We start from the raw sequence: 20,374 nt of genomic DNA, 5'->3' as shown, positions 1-20,374 counted from the left end.
AAACTAATGTTAGCTAATGCTAACTTGTATCATATTCTAAGTCTAGTTACTGCTAGCTAACGTTGGCTAATGCTAGCAGTAACTGGTCTTTGTTAGTTGGAGATGAGTTTTGGCAAGGAAATGTCAAGCTAGCTAATGTTAGCTAAAGCTAGCTAGCGAGAAGAGTTAATGTTAGCTAACACAAGCTAACACCAACGAATGTTAGCTAACGCTAAAGCTTACTTGTATCATATTCTAAGTCTAGTTACTGCTACCAATGCAAGCTAACGTTAGCTAACGTTGGCTAGCGCTGGCTTACATTAGCTAGTGTCAGCTATCTGTCATTCCTGTGCCAAAAGTGGTTAATGTTCTAAGTCTAGTTACTGCTAGCTAACGCAAGCTAATGCTTAAGCTTACTTGTATCATATTCAAAGTCCAGTTTCTGCTAGCTAACACAAGTTAATGTTAGCTAACCCTGGCTAACGTTTGCTTGTGTTAGCTAGCTGTCATTCTCGTGCCAAAAATACCAAATGCTAGCTAACATTAGCTAAAGCAAGCTGACATAGCAATCGTGCCAAGCTAGCTAATGTGAGCTAATGGTAACGCTAACTTGTATCATATTCTAAGTCTAGTTACTGCTAGCTAATGTTGGCTGATGCTAGCAGTAAGTGGTCTTAGTTTGTTGGAGAATAATTTTGGCAAGGAAATGTCAAACTAGCTAATGTTAGCTGAAGCTAGCTAGCGAGAGGAGTTAATGTTAGCTAACACAAGCTAACACCAACTGATGTTAGCTAACACTTAAGCTAACTTGTATCATATTCTAAGTCTAGTTACTGCTAGCCAACGCAAGCTAACGTTAGGTAACGTTGGCTAGCGCTGGCTAACATCAGCTAGTGTTAGCTATCTGTCATTCCTGTGCCAAAAGTAGTTAACGTAGTAAATCATTTCCCGCTTGATTTGAATAATATTCTAATACTAGTTACTGCTAGCTAATGCAAGCTAATGCTGACGCTTACTTGTATCATATTCTAAGTCTCGCTACTGCTAGCTAACTTTATCAAACGCTAGCTAACGTTAGCTAGTGTTAGCTATCTGCCATTCATGTGCAAAAGATAGCTAATGCTAGCTAACATTAGCTATCTTTTGCAATGTTAACTAACCCTGGATAACGTTTGCTACTGTTAGCTGACGCTAATAATAACTTGTATCCTATTATAAGTCTAGTTACTGCTAGCTAACGCAAGTTAATGTTAGCTAACTAAAATAAATAATAAATAATAAATAAATAATAAATAATTAAATAATTTCCCAGTCTGGGATCATTAAAGTAATTCTATCTATCTATCTAACCCTGGCTAACGTTTGCTAGTGTTAGCTAACGCTAACGGTAACTTGTATCCTATTCTAAGTCTAGTTACTGCTAGCTAACGCAAGTTGATGTTAGCTAACCCCGGCTAACGTTTGCTAGTGTTAGCTAACGGTAACTTTTGTCTTATTCTAAGTCCAGTTTCTGCTAGCTAAAACAAGTTAATGTTAGCTAACCCTGGCTAACGTTTGCTTGTGTTAGCTAACTGTCATTCTTGTGCCAAAAATAACTAATGCTAGCTAACATCAGCTAATGCAAGCTAACATAGTAAATTATTTCTAGAGTTACTGCTAGCTAACGCAAGTTAATGTTAGCTAACCCCGGCTAACGTTTGCTAGTGTTAGCTAACGGTAACTTTTGTCTTAATCTAAGTCCAGTTTCTGCTAGCTAACACAAGTTAATGTTAGCTAACCCTGGCTAACGTTTGCTAGTATTAGCTATCTGCCATTCATGTGCAAAAGATAGCTAATGCTAGCTAACATTAGCTAACGCAAGCTAACATTAGCTATTTTCTGCACAGTAATGACAGCTTCAGTGACACTTGTGAGGTTCTGGAGGGAAACAGTCTGCGAAACAGCAGATACTGAAGAAATCACAAGACCAAGCCTGCTTGCATACCTATCTGTACAATCTTCATTGAAGCAATGGCTAATAAGAAGTTGGCCGAAGATATTGAAGAAATCAAGAAGTCTCTGGGCTTCCTGTCACAGGAAATAACTCAAGTGGTAACTGAACAAAGAGGCCTAAAGGAATTGCTGGAGGAAATTAAACAACTGAAAAAAGAGGTACAAGTTAAGGACAAGAAAATCGAACAACTGGAAAAAAGAATTGATGACTTGGAGCAGTATTCAAGGATGGATGACCTGTTGATATCAGGGCTTGAAATAAAACGCTCTTATGCACAGGCAGCAGCCAGTGGTGGGGGAGAGGAAAACCAGCTAAATCCTGCTTCAAATCCTGAATTACCAATGTTCGAACAACAGGTAATCAACTTCTTTGATAATAATGGCATTACAATACACAGTAAGAACATTGCCGCTTGCCATACTTTGCCTCAGAAAGACCGCAAAAAGACAAATATCCTGATTCGCTTTGTCAACAGGAAGCACAAAATGGAGGTGCTTAGGAATGCCAGAAAATTAAAGGGAACGGGTGTTTATGTGAATGAGCACCTAACTAAGAGAAATGCTGCAATTGCAAGAGAAGCAAGGATTCTGAGGAAAGAAAGGAAGATTCAAGACACCTGGACAAGAAACTGTAGAGTTTTCATCAAGCTGAACGGACCTCGTGAAGAAGCAAAAGTGATCGCTGTCAAGGATATAACAGAGCTGGATCAATACAAATGACTGAATATTGCTGTGTATCACCCAGATTGAAAGAAGTCAACGCTATGAAACACAATAAACTGGATATATGACACAACCAGATGGACCTATTTCAACTGCAAACACAGTAAGAGCATGTAAATGTAGACGATGTAAATATTGCATATGATGCATTTCTCAAAATATTTATGACTTTGTATGAAAAACATTGCCCTCTAGTTAGTAAAGTAATGAACCATAAATGTACAGAAAAGCCCTGGTTTACTAGGGGTATTCAAAAAGCATGTAAGAGAAAGAATAAACTGTACAAAGACTTCTTGAGAAAGAGGACAAAAGAGGCAGAATGTACTTATAAGCAATACAAGAACAGATTAACTAGTATTATAAGATCAAGTCAAATAAACTATTATGGAGAAGAATAAAAGTAACATTAAAAATACTTGGAGTGTTTTAAACAAACTAATCAAAAAGGGAAATCAAAATGCTGACATTCCAACTGAATTCCTAACAAACGATAGAACTTTGATCAATCAACCCAATGAAATTGTAAATCAGTTTAACCAATATTTCACGAATATTGGCCCTAAACTGGCTAAAGAAATAGTCAACACTAATCAAGTTGATGCTTTAAGCAAAATACCAACCACTGATAAAACTATATTTATTCAAGCTACTGATGAAAATGAAATAATTTCAGTGGTCAAAAACTGCAAGACTAAGACGTCAGCTGACTGGAATGGACTGGACATGTCAGTATTAAAAGACATTATTGAATGTGTTGTCAAACCAATCTCGTACATTTTTAATCTTTCTTTACAATCGGGGGTTTTCCCAGAAAAAAATGAAGATGGCTAAAGTGATGCCTATCCACAAGGCTGGTGATAAACATGAATTCACTCATTATAGACCCATTTCCATTCTGTCACAGTTTTCTAAGATACTGGAGAAGATATTCCATAAAAGATTATTCAGTTATGTAGATAAGCAAAGTATTCTTTGTGAACAGCAGTATGGTTTTAGACCTAATAGGACCACTACCTTAGCATTAGTGGACCTTGTAGAAAAAATATCAAATGCCATAGACAACAAACAATATGCTGTTGGTGTGTTCTTAGACCTCACCAAAGCTTTTGATACAGTGAATCATGAATTGCTACTCCAAAAACTTTACAGATATGGGATGAGAGGAGTGGCCTTTTCTTGGCTCCAGACTTATTTGAAGAATAGATCTCAGTATGTCCACATCAATGGCACTGATTCCCAGTTGCTGACAGTGACCTGCGGCCTCCCACAGGGGGCAGTGTTGGGTCCTTTTCTGTTTCTTATGTATATTAATGACCTTTGCTTAGTTTCAAAAACATTAAACCTTATTTTATTCGCTGATGACACCAACATGCTTAGTTGTGGTAAAAATTTAGAAACATTAATTGATATAGTAGAAAAACAATTATTTTTGTTAAAGAAGTGGTTTGATTCAAATAAGTTAACCCTCAATTTAAACAAAACCAAATGTATAGTTTTTGGAAATCGTGCCATTGATGTTCATAGGAATGTAATAATTAATGACACTGAGATAGAACGAGTGAATGAAATAACATTTCTTGGAGTACTTTTACAAAATAAGCTCAGCTGGAAGCCCCATATAAACCACATCAAGGCAAAACTATGTAAATCTCTTGCAATAATATCTAAAGTCAAAGAACTTTTACATGAAAAAAATGTATATATTTTATACTGTTCCCTGGTCCTTCCTTACATGACCTATGGTCTAGAAGTTTGGGGAAACACTTATAAAACTAATCTTAATCCAATTACTATAATTCAAAAAAGAGCGATCCGCATTGTGAATAAAGTGGCTTACAGGGAACATACAAATGAGCTTTTCATCAAGCTAAAAGCATTCAAATTAAAGGACTTGGTTGACTTTAAAACAGCACAATTTATGTACAACATAAGCCATAACAAGTTACCTGTGCATATTCAGGGATTATTCCAAAAACGAGACTGTGGTTATAATTTCCGAAAGGAAGAAATGTTTAAAAAAACATATGTGAGAACAAGTGCAAAGCAGCATTGTGTTTCTTTTGTTGGGATTAATGTCTGGAGTAAATTGGGCCAAGAGCAAAAAGACTGTAAAACTTTAATTCAATTTAAAACTCTTTTGAAGATATCATTTATAAAAAAATATGTTGAGAATGGATGCTAAGGATGCAAAAATTAAGAAGATTCTTTCTTTTCTTCTTTGGGACGATCTGAAAATAAAAAATGTATGAGTGCATGCATAAGACAAGGGCAGCTTCTATTGTTTATGTGTGTAAATACACTGGGATAGGAGCAATAAGCTTAGCTTCTGCCTATTCCACTTCAGACTTGATGTTTATCTATGTCTTTATCTGTTAAATGTTTAAATGTCTGAATAAATCAAAATAAATCTGAATCTGAATCTGAGTCTCTGTCACTTGGTTCTGTGGCAGAGGTCGGGAACCAACGTCCAATGTTTTCTGATTGATTTATTAGGTATAAATTGTATTTGTTTCTTTGCACAGTAAAACAAAGCAGCAGAAACACAGCAAGAACAAAAAGCAGACTGTGCAGCTGAGATTCAGAAAAGCCCTCCAAGCTTCAAACAGGAATCGGACCTCAAAAGTTCTGACGTCCAAATCCAAAAGTCCTCTAATATAGAAACCTGGTCACAAGTTGACATTGGATCAAACAGCAAGCGTAAGGTGGCCCACAGGAAACAGCAACAACATCCAATAAAATAAAGATGAAGTGATAAATCCAACAAGAGGTTTGTGTGTGTTCTCAGATGTTGTGGTCCTCTTTCACACACACCAACATCCTGTGGCTCACTCTCAGTGTGTGAGGAGAGTGGCAGAGGTGAAGAGGTTCAGGGAGAACAGGGAGAAGCAGCCTGATGGACAGATTGTGTTTCTGTGTATGAGAGTCATGTCATGTCCATGTTTGCATGCTGAAAGAGGATGTGCTGCTCTGACCCCCCTCCTCCTTTCAGGGTGGAGCCTGCTGGAGTCCGATGGTTGACACCAGGTCTGAGGAAGTGTGAGTGTCTTTTTACTGTCATTCATCAAAACACTGTGACATCACTCATTCACATCTGTGATGTCATCATCACACTGATGATGACACATTAATAACTGCAGCTGTGTTGTGTCTTTTTCTCTCCATCAGATTCCTGTGAGCTCACAGTCGACACAAACACAGTCAGCAGAGACATCAAACTGTCTGACAACAACAGGAAGATGACATATGTGGAGGAGGATCAGTCATATCCTGATCATCCAGAGAGGTTTGAGTCCTTCTGTCAGCTGCTGTGTAGAACTGGTCTGACTGGTCGCTGTTACTGGGAGGTCGAGTGGAGAGGAGATGTTTCTATATCAGTGAGTTACAGAAGAATCAGAAGGAAAGGAGACAGTAAAGACTGTTGGTTTGGATGGAATGATCAGTCCTGGAGTCTGTGGTGCTCTGATGATGGTCGTTACTCTGTCTGTCACAATAAGAGACAAACATTCCTCTCCTCTTCCTCCTCCTCCTCCTCCTCCTCCTCCTCTGGTAGAGTAGCAGTGTATGTGGACTGTCCTGCTGGCACTCTGTCCTTCTACAGAGTCTCCTCTGACTTACTGATCCACCTCCACACCTTCAACACCACATTCACTGAACCTCTTTATCCTGGATTTGGGTTCTTGTGGTTCAGTTCTGTTTCCTCAGCGCGTCTGTGTGGTGTTTAGTGTGCAGAGTCTCCTCCTGTCACACAAACATTGTCAGTGCTGAACAGTTGAGTCTGTACAGGATCACAGTCACATCAATCTTTCAGCTTCTTGGAATAAATTCATCAGTCAACTTTGTACAAAATGATTCAAAGTGATTGAAAAGATTCTTCATTTCCATTTGAAACTTCTTCTTCCATTAAATTGTGGATTAAATTGCGTTGACTTGTACTTTCTGTCATGTGTTGTTTTGAATTCTGGCTCTTGTTCCAATAAAATCCACAACTATTAGTGAAATGTAAGAAAGAGAAAACATTGAGTCGTCTGCAGCTTTAATTGTAAAGAATCATTGTGAACAAAGTTGTAAATGGACAGTAAAATCTGATCAAATGTACTCGACACTCCACCTGAAACACTCTGACTTGTTTCATGTGTTTCTAATGATGAAACTAAAAGTTTGATGGTGTTGGTTAACACATGTAATTCTGTCCGTAGTGACAGAGTCAGAAACTGCACAACATCTCTTCATTTCTGTCTGATTATTCTATGAGAAGAAAACACATTTGAATGACAATCATTGTGTTTCTCTCAGTGTTTTGTGGCTGTTGAAGTCCGGCTGTATTTTCAGGACGTTTGTTGGATTTGAATCTGGTCCGTCAAACTAAACAGCTGTGAGAAAAGTCTTTCTCTGTCTGAGCCGGTTGGCTGAAGATGTTTGGAAGTCTGAGAGCCGGATGAAATACTGAAACACTTTCACACATCACAAACTAAACTAACAAACTTTCTAACGTAGTGAAACTGTGTGTGTGACAGATTGTAACTCATTGTGTCCTTGTTGTAAATTCAGCATTAAATCTTTCAGCTGAAGTTGTTTGTCTCCTTGTAAAAAGTGTCAGTTTGTGGCAGCATGTCTGTACCAGCCTGTCTGCTTCTGTGTCTAAAGTGCTAAAGTCTTACCTGCCAACATTGATCAGCTGTTTGAACACACTGTTTACACTGATGTCACCATTTACACTCCATTTATGAAAGAAGAAACATGTTATTGATCTAAACATGTCACATGTTACAAAGACACTAAACAGGAACAATATAGGCTCCTTCTTTGTCCCCGTGGAGAAAGTCCCCAGACTCCCTTAACAAATGTGTCAGTTTAGTGAGTTGTTGAGTTGGAGACACTTTCTAAAGTGTGTGAAACTCTGTCTCTGACTCATTGTGCATTATTTGGACCTTGTTGATAATTCAGCAGATGTTCTACATGAAGAATGTTTTCCTGTGTGTCCGAGTGATGTTGGTGTTCAGCAGGAGGTGACAGATGTTGACACCGGGTCTGAGCCGCCTCTCGCTCCTTTCATTACAAACCAAGCCGCCATTTCTACAAACTCTCCACTTTTATTGACATCTTCCTTTAATTCATCTCAACACTTCTATTCAATACTTCACTTTCTCACAAGATCCCAGAAACACACACCAAGATTTTTCTCCTTGATGCAGTTTAAACAGAACAAATGTGTGATAACACAACTGTGACGTCAACACACACACACACACACACACACACGTGAACACATTCCAGTGTGTCCTCTTCCTCCATCTTCTTCTTCTTCGTTGGTGTCCATGCTGTCTCTCTGCAGAGCACCAACAGACCCAACACATATCTGCAGGGGCAGAGCGCCCTCTGGTGGCTGCACACACACACTGCATCTCTGTGTGGAGAGTCACAAAGCCCTCTGGTTTCTATCACAGCAGCTAAATCACACAGACAAATATATTGTGTCTACAAGCACAATGTGACTGACAGCTTGACACACCTGCAGCAGGTAGCTCAGTGTGCTGGAGGACTGGCAGGAAGTTGTGACACTGTGACTTCAGTCCTGGAGTCAGTCTGAGCTTTGAACACAGCTCTTCAAATAAAAGAGGCAGAAGCTCAAAGCAGGACGTTCAGCTCTCTGATGAGCTGGTCTGGAGGTTGTGGGTTTGAATCCTGACTCTTTATAAAGCTGCTGCTCAGAAGAAGGAGTGAAAACCTCTGAGAGACTCTTTGCTCTCGTCCTCCTGTTAGAAAGAGTACAAAGAGTCTCTCAGAGGTTTTCAGCCCTGTTTAGGCTTTTGAAATCAAATGTATCATTTGGTCTGTTAGAATAAGCTCATTGAACATGGTTGTGGTTTTCTATAACATTATTCTGGAATTCTTTCTCATGTTGTCATTTACCCCTCTCTCTCTCTCTCTGTCTCTCTGGTCCAGTCTGATTCTGGCAGAGCGGGACAGGTGAAATGTGTCTGCTCAGAGAATGATGAGCTGTTCTAACGTGAGCTACCACTGCATGCAGGTGTACACATGAGAAGTGGCTCAGCAGGACTGATGGTGGTGGTGAGGTGAACTTAACTATGAAGTCCACTTACCAACAACACAAGGAGAAGCAGCAGAAAGCTGAGAGGGAGAAAAAGGCCAGACAACTAGTGACTCAGTTTGTCAAAGAAAGGTATTAGTCACTGACCTCGGTGTTTACAATATGCTAGCCAATGACAGAGCAACAGATTCCGTATGAACGTGGTTGGATTAGCCTATAAGAGAACAGTTTACAGTTAGCAGTGCAGTGCCATTTTATTTAAAGTCTCTACCTTTATTGCCACGGGAGATCTGATGAATGTCATGTAGGTCTGCACAAAACTAGATGAACTTGTGTGATAAACTAGGCTACGAGGCTAACATGCAAGATACAATCTGACATTCTGCTGGTGCTAATGAGCAGTTTCATAACTAATGAGGAGCCCTCAACATGCACAGATTCAGCCTCAGGAGGACACCTGCCCTCAACCCAAAACCAGCTGAAGGAGAAGGAGGTGAGCAGTACAATCCATAGATAAAGGCTTTAGGTTCAACATGTTCATTTATACAGGGAGCAGCTACCAAGCTAGTTAGCAGCTACCAAGCTAGTTAGCAGCTACCAAGCTAGTTAGCATATTAAGTGTTGGTGATAACAGACAACAGGCTGAATGAGGCTGAAAAGACTGTGACCTTAAAATGGAAAATCCAGGCTCACTTTCAAATGAATTTAAGATATTTCTTTTCTTTCATGAGCAACAATTGTGAGGCTGCTTAGTGTGGAGTTCATTTAAATGCAATGTTAATGTGGTGAGAGAACCTGCATGCATCACTGCATCAGTACGGATTCATACCAGACTGTATTATGCACATTCTAGATAGTTCAGAGCCAGGTCCCTCTGCAGGCCATGATGCAGCAGCCAGAGAGGACACCAGAGGGGTTCAAATACAGGAAGAGAACAGGGCGAGTACTAGCAGCACAGATGATGAGGAAGAAGCAGCCGAGAGTCAGGAGCAGAGAGAGGCTGAGTTGAGGGACATTGGTGAGACTGAGCAGCATGCAGAACCTGAAGATCTGCTGTCTGCTCATCAGGGTTGTGTCCAGAAAAAGTCCCTGACAGTGACAGAGCAAGCATTGTTAGAAAATGAGCTACCACAGAGGAAAAACAAATGGCCAAAGATTCTGAGGGAAAGCCATTTCCACATGACTTCAAATATACAAAGGCAGCAAATGGCAGAGAAAAGATGAAAAGGGATTGGTTCATTTACAGTGAGAGTGTAAATGCACTCTTCTGCATTCCATGAATCCTTTTTCATGTGACGTAAAAAGACCTTCTCAAAGTGCTCTGAGGAGCCAACATGGTTACAACATGTGTGATGTCAGATGGCGCCGCATGTGTGACAAATTCCCACGCCATGAAAACAAGCGAGCACACAGGGATTGTTACTGGAAGTGGAACAACTTGCAATGTTCTATTATGGCTGCAAAAGGGACAGACCACCATCTGCAAAGACAGATGCAGTCTGAAACAGAAAGAAATATCGCTCTCTTGGAGAGACCACTTGATGTTACGCTGCACTTGGCATCCAGAAATTTGCCTTTCAGAGGTAAAACAGAAAAGTTAGGCGACGTCCACAATGGGAACTACTTGGGAACACTAGAACTAGTATCCCACTATGACGCACTTTTAAAAGAGCACCGAGACAAAGTGAGGAACTCAACCAAAGAAACCAGACTTACTCATTATTTGTCCTCAGACATTCAAAATGAGCTCATTGAACTGTGTGGGAAAAGAGTCCTTCAATCTATTCTGAGAGAAAGAGAGGATGCCATTTATTACAGCATTATTTGTGATGCCACACCAGACATTTCCCACACAGAGCAAAATGTTGTGCTCATTAGATATGTCCAATATAATGAGGATGCAAATGAATGGGAGAGAACAGAGAGGTTTATTGAATTCCAACAAACAAACAGGGAGTGAAACAGCAGGGATGATGGAGGATGTGCTTCAGAAACTAGGGAGAGATATTGGTGATTGCAGGGGACGAGGCTGTGACAACGCTGCAAACATGTCTGGGAAAGTTCAGGGAGTACAAGCCCAAATACTACAGACCAACAATCTGGCCACATTTTCACCTTGTGCTGCCCACACGTTACATCTTGCTGCAGGATCAAGTGATGAAGTGTCAACTTGTTTTGGCTTCATCAATCGTCTTTACAAATGTGTGAGTGCCAGTCCAGAGCGATGGGCCGTATACAAGGAAAGTAGCGGCTGCTCTCTCCACAGCTTGTCTGACACTCGCTGGAGTGCAAGAATTGATGCCGTTAAACCGCCAGCAAAACACTTAGCGAGTGTCATGGAGGCCCTTAGTTCCATACTCAGTACATGCAGTCTGTCACATGATGCTAGAGCTGAAGCTGTTGGTCTGAGGAAGCACTTTATGTCATTTGATGCCATTGTACTTGTCACCATTTGGTTGAAAGTATTGCAGTGTATTGATTGCAGGAATGTGATACTCCAGTCAGGGAACATTTCTCTGGAGATGGAGGCAGCCAATGGAAATGCACTCAAAGATGAGATGCAGGCTCTTAGAAATGAACGGGATTCCCTCCTCTCTGAGGCAACATTGATGGCTAATGAAATGGGGATTCCACCTCAATTCAAAAAAGAAGTCAGCCGTGAGAGAAAGAGAAAGAGGTTTTGTGATGAGAGCCCAGAAGAAACAGTTGAGGGCGACTGTGCAGAGACATTTGGAAACACTGTGTTTCTCACTGCCATGGACCAAATCATTAGTGACTTGGACACTCGCTTCCAAACCACAGCAAACATTGTTGAGGAAGCTGCAGCCATTTTTAAGGTTGGTCAGTTAAGGGACAGTGATGTTGCTGCTCTGTGTCACCCACTCATAAGCAAGTACACAAAGGACCTCACAGCTCAGTTTGAGAGTGAAATCAGGCGTCTCAATACAGTATTTTCTGCCACTTTCCCCTCTGATTGCACCAGCCGTGATCTCCTCAATTCAGTTTACAGAATGCAGCTCCAGAGCACTTTTGGTGACGTTTGTATTGCCATCTCCCAGTTACTGTTGGTGGTGGAGAAAGTGAAAGTTATCAAGAGCTACCTCAGGTCAACAATGGTACAGGAGAGGTTGAACAGTCTGGCAATCCTCTCAACTGAAAGTGAACCGGCTCTCTCTCTAGACTTCAAAGATTTCATTCACCACTTTGCTACAAAGAAGCCTCGGCGTCTAGACTTTGGCATTTAAATCAAGAGACAAAAGGAGAGTTGAGAGAGAAAGAAAACAGCAGCTGTACCATCATGAAGACTCGTCTGTATCATAACTGATGTCTGCAGATGAAAATAATCCCTGTTGATAATACTGCATGTGAAAGAAAGCACCTTTTTCATAGGAACCTTTGCTGTATGAGCAGTGTAAATGTTTTACCATTGTTCATGTTGGGATTTGTTGATATTGTTTGGAAGTATCTATCTTGAATATTTGAACATCTGCTGTGTTTTCTAATAAATGAGTGCTGCCTAAAAGAAAGCAGAAACACTCAGTGGATTTCTTGCAGTGCACTATGTAATTGTATGAAATAACTACAGCCTAGTTCTTCATCAAGGCGTACATTTCATCATATACAACAAGTCCAGAAATGAAGGAATTTTGAAATGGTGATTACTGATAATGTTTGTCTCTGAAGTATACATAATGTGCATCTGTTATAAATCCATCCTGATACAGTGATGCATGCAAGTTGTTTCAACACATAAACATTTAGAATGAACTCCATACTAAGCAGCCTAACAACAGCTGCTCATGAAAGAAAAGAAAGATCTTAAAGTCTAATTCTGACAGTGCTGGATTTAAAATGATGTCATCAGCTAAACATGCTCGGTACACGGTCACATGCAGCAAACCTTTTCACTAAATAAGACACATTTGAATCTGTCATGGGGCCCAAGAGTTGTGGTGGCGCCCCTGGTCCTCCAGCACACTGAGCTACCTGCTGCAGGTGTGTCAAGCTGAACTTTAGTTTGTGTTCAGGCCGTCTCAGTTTGTCCGTCTGCGTCTCCATCAAACACCTCTAACAACTCTCCCACATGAATCATGTGATTTCAGCAGGTTAACAGTTTCAAAAGGACGTCAACAACTCGTCCCATCAGTTTGGGATATCGGGGCTTCCGCGGCCTCGGACAGAACCGGGACGGTCACGTGTTTAGGAGGAGATCCAGAAAGGTTTGGTGGACTGCCGACACTTCACCTGACTGGATTTGACTTGTGGGTGAAGTGTTCCTTTAATGTGGTGGGTGTCAGACTTGAGATCCACTGAGTCAGTGTGGCTGACAGCTGAAGCACTGAGCACTTTATTCTAATGTCCACGTGTGGCTGCAGGGAGTTACAGGTGCTCAGTGTCACCTGCCAACATGTGCTCGTGTTAAACTGGATGGAAGGATGAAGCAGACGAGTGGATTCTGTTGGACCAGCAGATGATTCACGTGTTCCGCTGGGTTTTCTTCTCAACATGTGGAACTTTAGATTGTCCCAATAAAAAGAAAGTGAGAAAGGAGGAAGTCTCTCTCTTCTGCCTGCAGCACAGAAGCACAGATCAGGGATCAGCTGACTGACGTGTTCCTCTCTGCCTGCTACAGAAACCAGCACAGACCAGCAGGATTTCCATGCTGGTCTGTGCTGGTCTGTGCTGGTTCAGCTGGTGCAGCAGCATGATGGAGCTGGTCTCATTAGTGCTGCTGGGCCGAGCATCAGTGATGTTGTCAGGTGTCTCCACAGGTGAGTCCACAGGACATGAACAGCCTCCACAGATGGAGGTGAAGCTGCTGTAGCTGACCACAGATCAGCTTCTCTCCCGGGCTGCCACGCTTCTCAGCTCCCACTGGAAACAAGAGCTTTTGTTTTGGTTCCTAACACCAGTAAATTCAATTCAGCACGACTGAAATACAGAACAAAAAGTTCTTGATGGGGAATTGAATTCATGTTGATACAAATACATTTACAATCCATAAAACACTGGAAGTAAAGTAAACAACAGGAGCTTGTTGAACATCAACACAGTCACATGCATCACAGTACATTCCTCCACAGGAGCTGACTGGCAGCTGGAGGATGGAGCTGTCTGACAGAACTCCACCTGCTGGATGATTTCCACCTCCACACAGATGTTGATGCTGTGGCCTCTGGTGTGTGTTTGGACTCAGCTGGTACCAAAGCTGGCCCTGCTCACAGAGCTGGTTTCAGTGGCAGCGCTGCAGACTGCACACTGTCACGGCTTTCTTTCTTTATGTCTTCTTGTGACAATATATATATCTGACAGGTTTAGCAGTACAAGTGGAGCTGCACTGTGTCTGAGCTGTTTGTGTTTCTGAGCTGTAACACATCATCAGTCAGAACCGGTCTGAACGGATCATCTTCTGGAAGATACTTCATTTCTGACCGGACTCCAGAAACGCCGCCTTCAGATGATGAATCCCGACCAAACGGCCGAGCCGCGTCAGCCGCTCGCAGCTCAGGTGTCGGGAGAAAGTGAGAAAGCAGATGAAGATCTGAGCTACACAACACAAAGAACACACATTCATCAGCTGATGATGAGAGTGAAGCCAGAAGTGAGTGATCAGTGTCACACAGCTGGCTGTGCCCTCACCTGCACACCTGCACAGCTGGAAGCTGCTCGAGCTTCACTCTCATGTTCTCTGCAGGTGACAGTGAGACGTCTACCTGAAGGCACAAACACACATTTAGAAAAGTCTTTAACTACAACATGCAACAACATGCAGAGGGGGTTAAACATGAAGGGAAAGCAGGACGTGTGGTGAACAAATGGAAACAGGATCAAGCTGTTGAATCAAACTAACTTCAGACTAATATTATCAGACTGATTCAAGCTGGATTTCAAAAAGCTCCCGGTGGAGTCTTTGACCTGTAGTGGTGCTGTGGATCAGTGTCTTTATGACTGGGTCCATTTAGTTTGCCTCATTGTACACTGATGGGTTTCCATGCTGCAGCAACACAAACACAAAGACAGCGGGCGGGCCTGCTGCGCTCACACGGACACATTCCCTCTGTTACAGGTGGAGCAGCAGGAGAACCTGAGGCAGCAGCTGAGGCTGAACACACAGTAAAGTTACAGCAACATGTGCTGAAGACGCTGAGCTCTCTCTCTCTCTCTCTCTCTCTCTCTCTCTCTCTCCATCAGCAGCAGCAGCAGCAGCAGCAGCAGAGTGCGCTGGTGACGGCACACCTCTGACCATGCCAGTCACACAAACATGGAGTCTGTCATGGTGTTTGTGTGAAGCGTTCAGCGCCTCCACTCGGCTCACAGCTGATACTGGCTCCACTGTCGCTGTGACGCTGCTCACAGCAGCAGCTGATGCTCACGTTCACATTTCTCTCGTCTTGTTGGAGCGCTTCAGCCGTGAAGTTTCTGATGCATCATCTTTGTTCTTCATCATCTCTCACAGTTGGGATATATTTCTTCTCTTTCTAACTGAGTCCAGAGGAGAGCACACACAGTCAGTGCAACAAAACTCTGACTCAGATTGTAGAAAATAACTGTATTCACCACGTCCTGTTAGAAGTGACATGGTGAAAGTTTGGGCCTGATGCCAGCGGGTGTGTTTCCATTCTGCTCTGTATAGCTGCAGAATCAAAGCCGTGGAAGCGTCCAGATCTCCAGAAGGAGACACGCTACAATATGTGTCCTGTTTACAATAGATGTTGATATGGCCACTGCAAGCATCGCTGCAAAACTGAAAGTACTGACAGTCCAGAATACAGAAGTGAAGAAGACCTCTGCATGTGTGTGTTGGTGAACACACACGTGTTTCTGTCTTTGGTGTGTGTATGAACCATCTAATACCTTGATTCTTTCTCACATTCACTTGGGAGGAGAGCTTCACCTTTGCAAAGAGGCCCGGTCCAGGATCCAAACCACACCAGAGACTCCATGTTGGCGGTGGCAGTCTGCGGCGCTGAAACCCCGTGAAGGGAAGGAGCGCCCCGCCACAAAGAGCAGCAGGCCGCCGCCTCCGCCGCCATCCCTCAGAAACTCTGCACGCTGAAAGGTGACACATGTTGGCAGCAGGAGTCACACGGTCTGTGTGGGATGTCGAGGAGTTACTGGATGTTCAAATGTTCTTTGTTCTGCTGTGACAGAAGCATCATGTTGATCTCTGCCTTTCTTTTCCCTCTATTTCATTCATTGTGAAGAATGTTGCTGTAAGAAAATGCATCATCTTATGTGTCTTTATGCATATTTGTTAAACGTGGTCAGCTGTGATATAATCATGCACCTCAGCACAGCTGTCATCATGACAATCAATAACTGTTGGAACTGTATTGTGTTGTTATTGGGCAACACTTACTATAATGTACCAGAATGGATTTCATTTCACTGATCCTGTACCAGAAAGGTTTCCTATTGGATCAAGTAGGCTAACCCTTAAAAGGAATATATATATATATATAATATATAAATATAAAAACAAGCAGCTGACTGAGTGTTGATATTGTGGTGAGGACTGCAGGCTCGCTCACACAAACATTTGGTGTAAAGAGTTCAGATGAAGCTGCAGCTACAGAAGTAAGATGAGAATGAAACAATATTTCCTGAAGGAATCCTGAATCACTCACATGAAACGTATTATAGCAGCCCAGCTATCTATCTCTACAGATAAGTAGACTTGAAACAAACAGGTAACTAATCAGGTAAATCCTCCCTGTGTAAAACACACAGCTGACCCGGGTGTTGATCCCCCCCCGGCTGTCTGCATGCAGCACGGCAGCAGGTCCACTGCTCTGTTCCCTCAGCTGCTACTTCCTGGTTACTATTCTGAACATCATTTCTCAAAGAGATTCATATGAGAAACAGGCCAGCAAAGTTCCCACAGCATCAGGTCAGAAAACTCATCACCTTCCTTGTTGATTTGCCTCAAACATGAATGGAATTTCAACGAGCTCAGCCATGTTTGGTCACGTCTACGGGTAGTACAGAGGGTCAAACTTCACAGCAGCGCCCTGCAGTCCAGCAGAGCTCAGCTGGATTCAACCTGAAGCCTCCTGGCTGCAGCACGCAGATCGGGGAGTGGCTCGCTGTGCTAACTGTTTGACTCCGCCCACTGCGCAGGCGCCCTCTGGTGGCGGACACCAGGCAGCACATCAGACGTCACTGCAGCGCCTCCCTCCGGACAGAGTGACGTATTGATGGCATGTAGAATAAGGATCCAAGTCCAACTGGAGCTGTTAGCTGGAGTTGATCACAACACACAGAGAGCTGATGATCAGTTCAATGTTTCAGGTGTTTGATCATCTGTGTGCTGATATGTTACGTCTCTGCTTCAGCTTCTAGTTCAATAAACAGCTTTTATATGGAGCTGCTTTCATCATCATTTCTATCAGCATCAGGTCTGCTGCAACATGTTTCTGTTGGTCAACACCAGCCCACATGATAACAGTGAGAATACATCATATGGAAATACATTCTGCTCTCATCTTGTGAATAAAATAATGATGTTTCCATGTTGATGAGCCCTCACAGCTGCACACACACCTTCTGTCTGAGGTTCAGTGTGTAACTGGAACAGTGACGTCAGCTCAACACTTCATACTGTATTAAACACACGCAGCTATGAAAAAGCTTCATGCATTTGATAGACTTTCCTGTTTTGAACTCTTTCTGACTGTGAGTCCATGATTGTGTCATGCTGCCACACACGGCTGTTTAAGGGATCCAGCTCTGTGTGTGTGTGTGTGTGTGTGTGTGTGTGTGTGAATCCTGACTGAACAAACTCACCTGCACAGGTACAGTAGTTGAGTAAAAGTACTCAGTTCCTCTCCAGGTTCCAAACAGTGATCAGTGATGATGATGTAATGTTCCTCTTTTCTCTTCCTTCATACTTCCTCTCTTCATTAACGACTTCAGTTACTGTGCAGACGACAGGAGAGACGTGACGTCACAGCTGCTTCTGACTGTTTCACTGCTGCAGAACCTGCTGCTGACTTCCTGTTCTGCTGCTGCTGGACTCAGACTCCCATCATGCACCTCTCCTGTTCTGCTCCTCATTTCTGAGCGGCTGAAACAAAGAAAGAGAAGCTTGAAGTCAACACAGTACAAACATCCAGCTGTGAAATAAAACTACTTCATGTGACGGCCAGTGAAAAGTATGAAAGGTGTTATTTTCAGAACATCAGTGAAGGAAGAGTTTGGACCTGCAGCACAGATTTCTATGGAAGAAGTAGATAGCAGAAGCAAAGATGGCCCCATTAAACCCAGTGAGAGTGGAGCTGCAGCAGCTGAGTTCAGACAGTGAGAGCAGACAATGGTCAGTCATATACACACTGTATACCTGAACTCTCATATGAATGACATGTGGAGGACTCTTCCTTTCAGCTCACCTTGTAGGAGCACCAGCAGGTGAAGTCCACCCCCCAGTCGTGCAGCTTCAGCTGGGCGTTTCCTGCAGCGTGGGCGCAGTGGAACCCCACGTAACAACCCTGACCCTGCACAACAAGGAAAACATTCTATCTTTATCTGCCTTCTTCAATAATGTCACTGACTGCAAGTTTAAAGGAGCACAACGTGGAAATGTTCCAGTACAAGAACCTCAACGTTGTTGGACTTTAGTGGAGTTAATGACAGTTAAGACATGAAATATATTGTAGGAATGAAAAGAGTTGATATTTCTGTAAGTCTGAGCGATGGATGGATCAAATAAATGCTTTAAATAGTTTCTATTCTTCCTGAAAAACACATCAGATTCACAGTTTTGTATCTTTGCCTTTGATATTCAGGTTTCTGAAGAACTTTCCAGAACCGATTCCATAAAAGACCCGACACAGCAAAGTTTGAGATGTGGACAAAGTGAAAGAGTTTTTACAACACTAAGACTTTCATAACGTCAACCAGCAAGCTTTAAGCACGGGGTTGAGCACTAGGACCCAGCAGGCATCAGGGCGTGTAAACAGAGTGTGAGAGCTCACCTGGGCTCCTCCTCCTGTGATGAAGCTCACCTGAGAGACCGTCAGCAGCTGAGGACGGACTGTGTGTACTCTCAGCTGCTGCTTTCAGTCCTGTGAAGGTAAGACATGATTTAACCTTACAATAACATTCAGCTAACAGCTAACATTCAGCTAACCAGCTAACATTCAGCTAACAGCTAACATTCAGCTAACCAGCTAACATTCAGCTAGCCAGCTAACATTCAGCTAACCAGCTAAATGTCCAGAAAGGAAATATTTTGACTCTATTTTCATTATAAACAGAAAAATCCAACCGTCTGAACTGAAGTTTGTGTCTCTGACTGAACTGAGATCAGTTTAATCTGCTCGTTAACTCGTCGTCAAACTCACTTCATTCAAACTGGACCTGAACTGAATCACAGTCACAAACACTAACATGTAACTTTACTGTGTGTTTGACGAGGTTCTAGTTAAAAACTCACAAAGTATCTGCAGCACAGCTGAAGGATTTTATAACACAAGTTGTTACCTGAATGTTTCTTCATGACAACTTGTGAGTTGTGTGTGAGTTGTTGTGTAGTGACCTCATAGAAACTAACAGTCAGTTCAAGTGATGTTGCTCTGTAAAAGTCACTAAAGCTGCTTTGTTGAACCAAAGTAACAACAACTGAACATGTATTGGACCTTCACACTCTCATTAAACACACAAGTCATCAGATTTCACTGATATGATTCATACGATGTGATTAATGTGTAACTCTAACAGCCTCTTCAGGCGGCGCCGGTCCAAAGTCTCATTCACTGTGATGGTTGTGGTGCAGATGTAACCCTCTTTGTTTGATGTCCTCTCAGTTAGGCAATAATCACTTGAAGCTGATGTAGTGGTAACAGCCAGTTTATTGTTTCTTGGTTGGCTCTTCAGGTCTGGTTTTATGACAGAAAAAGAGGGGAACGGTGAGTAACATTTTTCTCCCTTCTCATGGGCACATCTCTACGGAAGAAAACAGCAACGTGTTAAGCTAATAATGCTAGCTCCGTGCTACACGTTTCCGTCGGCAACAAAACAACAGAAACACCATTTAAGTTGTGGAGAGCACGGAAAAATCAACACTAACACACAGCAAATCCATACACACTATTATATTAATTTTAACATGACTCCAACAACTATAAACAAAGTTTTTTTGCCCACCAGACTCGGGACATGTTACCTCTCGGTTGAATCCTCATTTCTACTGAGGATTTCCCATAATCCTTCTTCCCATACACTTTTCAGCCATACGCACAACAGACAGCAGAGGGCGCTTATCCCACATTTAGCTGGATTTACTCACACTCTTTTAACTATGTTACACAGACAGTCGTGTCCGTGTGAACCTCCAGCTGAAGGTAATGTAACACATTTAAAATGTCTGACTCGTTAACACAAGCTGTCGTTAGCTTAGCAACACTAGAAACAGCAACAATCTGGACGTGAAGTAATGTTTGTATTGAGACGACGAGCTGAAACGAATATTTAGTCCCGACACAGAATAAGATGACATCATCTAGTCAGCAGCCAATCAAACATCACAAGCTGTGACTTGAAGATTCCAGCAGTGGATGAAAAAGAGGCTCAACAGGTTTCACACACAGAGAGAAACACTTGAAGATAACACAGAACAAGCCTGTGATAAAA

At 42.4% G+C, this 20,374-nt stretch overlaps 1 protein-coding gene and 2 long non-coding RNA genes across 3 annotated transcripts in view; 2 read left to right on the top strand and 1 right to left on the bottom strand.

The window, feature by feature from the left end:
* LOC115576539 (ribonuclease inhibitor-like) overlaps nt 1–20,374 on the top strand; it is a gene marked incomplete at its 3' end in the record, with an annotated part of 88,944 nt that overhangs the window by 20,586 nt on the left and 47,984 nt on the right. The window lies entirely within an intron of this gene.
* On the top strand, nt 1,511–2,772 carry LOC115576704 (uncharacterized). The gene is made up of 2 exons (XR_003982913.1): nt 1,511–2,328; nt 2,448–2,772. It is a non-coding gene; the product is annotated as an uncharacterized LOC115576704 (long non-coding RNA).
* LOC115576728 (uncharacterized) lies at nt 14,176–15,719 on the bottom strand. The gene is made up of 3 exons (XR_003982935.1): nt 15,639–15,719; nt 14,384–14,457; nt 14,176–14,290 (listed from the first exon to the last, which is right to left on the bottom strand). It is a non-coding gene; the product is annotated as an uncharacterized LOC115576728 (long non-coding RNA).

Source organism: Sparus aurata, chromosome 24, assembly GCF_900880675.1.
Source record: "Sparus aurata chromosome 24, fSpaAur1.1, whole genome shotgun sequence".
Classification (NCBI taxonomy): Eukaryota; Metazoa; Chordata; class Actinopteri; order Spariformes; family Sparidae; genus Sparus; species Sparus aurata.
The sequence above is the reverse complement of the archived record's forward strand: the minus strand, read 5'-3'. Positions and strand labels throughout refer to the sequence as shown.